Genomic DNA, 3,991 nt, shown 5'->3' with positions numbered 1-3,991 from the left:
TACTCTCCAGACAAACTGAGAAAACTCACTTCAGCCTACTAGGGTCTCCAAATTTGATCCCTGGACCCTCAGATCTAGTCACTGGCCAGTGTGAGCCTGATGATGAGAGGTGCAGAGAGCCCCGTTAGGTGGCCAGCAGTCTGTCTGTGTCGGCTGGAGGCCTGCTTTCTAGCAAGTGCCTGCAAATATCTAACTTATTTACTCATTCTGCTTTTTGTTTGAGTTCTTTGAACACAGCAGGTTCCCCCAAACGATTTCAGACAGCATGGAAAGAACCCTGCCCTCATCAGTCCATGAGTGAAATGGCAAGTCAGGCCTGTGAATAGGATTCCCAGCTTTTTCTGAGGCTCAGCTGCCTGTAGAGACATGCAGCCCCAAAGCACACCCCTGCGGAGACACATGGCCCAGACAGGAAAGAGATGAGTATCGACATGGTTTGTTCACCTCCGGATACATGATTCTATTTGAAAGACAGACTAGACTCCTGGTGAGAGTCCTACTGACTCCATCCGGAGGAGCAGAGATGTGATGTATTGCGAGGGTCCTGGTAGATCCACGCCTGTTTAGAAACTCGGCAGTCAACCTGAATCATACCAGCCCTCAGCATACACTGCAAACTATTGGCACACATTTTTTAAATTGTTTTCAGAAAACTAAGCATGCTTCGTGTACACTTTCAGAACATATAAAATAAGGGCTTGTGTGTTTTCCCGAGCTACATTTTCACCCAGGGTTGACAAAAGAGAAGTCAGAGACCCCCTTGTTGGGACACTTGAACCTTCCAGTGGAAATGAGAGCTCCAGGTGGTTGGAACTCTCTCTGCTAACTCTCCCTGATAATGGGCCAACCTGGCCCGGCATAGGGTCTCCTTCCCATTATTGTGTCCTCATAGGAATATGTGTCATCAGCTGCCCGACTGCTTGTTGTTTTGTAATTGCCTGATCTGACCATCTTCTCTCCCCTTCTTACCAAGGTGCCTGATCTGACCATCTTCTCTCCCCTTCTTCCCAACCCCTCAGCCCCCTGCAGTCCTCATCATAGTCCATCCTTCCACCAGTGCTATTTAAAATGATGATAGCTCATATCTAATGGTTTCTTTCAGCCTATAAAAGAACACCTCGCAAGTAAAAGGAGGCAAGCCTGTTGATTTCATTTGTTTCCAATACATTGGCATTCTTATTCAAAATAGTCGAATCCCATTTGTTAATGCTGCATTACTCTATTGATTGGAAATACCAGGGGACCATGTCCCCTAAAGTATCCTGTCACACAGTAAAGGGCAACTTAAATTGGATTCGTTTGTTTAGCAAGGGTGTCAGCTCTTCCCAGGCATCAGTGCTTCTGAGACAACCCCTTCCATTTTAAGTGACTTTTCTTAAGAAAGTTAAGGTCCCTTTGAATAATCTGAGATGTGTGAAATAAGGTTAGTCACAGGATTTCCTGCCAGCAGAGCTCACAAACAAACTTTCCTCACTTCCTCTTTTTTAAAGTTCAATTTAGGCTCACTGATCTAGTTACTTTTGTTTCAGTGGTTGCAGTCTCCACCCTGTTATCAATGGTGCAAAAGGGTGACGGAACCTCAAGTGCACTCCTCTGTCTGCTTTAGTTTCTCACTCTCTTTTACACACACTCACACATATGTAAGCTTGTACATGTGTGTGCGCGCGCGCACGCGCGCACACACACACACACACACACACACACACACACACACACACTGGCATTATGTTGAAATGGCAGACATTGTATCCATTAGAAACTTAGAAACCTCAGTTTCTTCCAGTTTAGGCTTCTTCCTCTCCTCTTCCCTTGCTTTGGTAGTTCACTTCAGATCCACAGAATTTTCCAACCTGGCCTGTCTCTTGCCATCCTTCTCCCACCTCCCCAGGTGCTTAGGTTTTTATACTTTCATGCCCCTGCAAAGCTATAAGCTCAGGCCTTCCCTGAGCCTCCAGAGAAATCTATCCCTCTCTGCTCTCTTACCTCAGCCCACCTATACCTCGTCATAAGAGAAATTATCCTCTAGCATTCTCATCTAAGTTCTTGGGCTCGGCTACACTGTGAGTTTCTTTTTTTTTTTTTTCTTTCCTTTTTCGGAGAGGTTTTTGCCATAGGGCTCGTGCGCTCGCCAGACAGAGGGAGACAGAGAGACAGAAAGTGAGAAATCACCCCCCCCCCCCAGGGGGATGGCCACGCTGCGATCCCTTCTCCTCTGTTCTCCTCTCGGGATCTTGGGCACACCTGCACACGTGCCCAGCATGAGTTTCAAGCCACTGGGTCTGGGACGCGAACCGCGGTCGACTACATGGGAGTCCAGCGACATAACCATTACGCTAACTGCTGGTCCCCTATGAGTTTCTTGAGAGGAAATGGATAGATAGATAGTAGATAGATCCCCTAATACAGTGCCAGACCCTCGACATTTGTTGAACGGATGGAGACAAAGCTACTAAATCAGATACAGTGCTCTTCCTTCCAGGCAAAAGTATCTGAGTTCTATTACAATATGCGCTTCCACAGGCCATGGAACGTAGAATCTGATGGGAATTTCAGACTATCAGAAATGCTTTCTCCACTTTGATGTATTTTAGTTTAAGATGCTATGTATGGTGGGACTGGATGTTTCTTTATTCAGAACTAAGAGTTCCCTACCTTCCCCAGCCTGTCTGGATTTTCCAGTAGCATTCCTCTCCCTCCATCTTGTCCACTGAGGATCAGCCTAACAAGTAATTTAGATTTATAACTAAACCTCCTAGAAATAGAAAATCCGAGCTATGTAGTTATTACATACCAGTAACATTTCTCCCAGGTATAGATCCTGTGACTCACTTTGCACAGATACGAGCCCTGGGTGGATCCCATCCAGCATCTACCTGCTGGTATTGCTTTTTAATCACAGGCCTTAGAGTAATGTGGTTTCTGGTGGGAAACACTTTTCTTAAAAAGTATTTATTATCCTTATTCTTCAATTTTGACCAGAGAGAGACAGACAGAAAGGGAGAGTGAGAAAGCAAACCACCAGATTCAGAACTTGAACCATGGTCAGCTATGTGGGAGTCCAGCACTTCAAACATCACACCACCTGCTGGCCCCATGGTGGGTACATTTTACTTCCACTCTCCAGTATAGGGCAGAGGTATCTTTGGCTCTCATGCATGTTCCTAGAGAAGAAAGATTCTGTTTCATTTGCACTATATAGGGAACACATTTGCTTCTAGTAGAACCAATTTCTGCCACTGGAGTATGTACCTTCATCACCAACACAACTATTATATTCTGCTTACTCTGCTCCATGAATTTTGCTTCTTTTTACCTTTCTGCACAAGTCTATAATACAAATATGGCGGCTCTCCCCATCACTTTCCAATACATGGTGTATTTAATTCTTTCTTTCTCTTTCTTTTTTTGGAGAGGTTTTGCTACAGTGCGTGTGTGCTCGCCAGAAAGACAGAGAGAGACAGAGAGACAGAAAGTGAGAAATCACTCCCCAGGGAGGATGGCCATGCCGCAATCCCTTCTCCTCCATTCTCCTCTCGGGAACCGCACGCCCCACGCACCCGGCGTGAGTTTTAAGCCACCGGGGCCGGGACGCAAACCGCGGTTGACAACAAGGGAGTCCAGTGACATAGCCATTATGCTAACTGCTGGTCCCCCCCTTTTTTTTATAGAGAGATTTTTATCTATAGGGCATATGCACTTACTGGAGAGACAGAGAGACAGAACGCGAGAAATCACCCCTTAGTTGGGATGGCAATGCTGTAATCTCTTCTCCATTCTCCTCTCGGGATTTTAGGCACACATACACATGTGCATGGCATGAGTTTTAAGCCGCTGGGTCCGGGATTTAAACTGAGGTCCACTATGTGGGAGTCCAGCGATGTAACCATTATGCCATCTTCTGGTCCCCATGATGTATTTTTCTTTTCTTTTCTTTTCTTTTTCTTTTCTTTCTTTTCTTTTCTTCTCTCTCTCTCTTTTTTTTTTTTTTTTT

The sequence above is a fragment of the Tupaia chinensis genome, unplaced genomic scaffold (assembly GCF_000334495.1).
Source record: "Tupaia chinensis unplaced genomic scaffold, TupChi_1.0 Scaffold140308_1, whole genome shotgun sequence".
Lineage (NCBI taxonomy): Eukaryota > Metazoa > Chordata > Mammalia > Scandentia > Tupaiidae > Tupaia > Tupaia belangeri.
Note: the sequence above shows the minus strand (reverse complement) of the source record.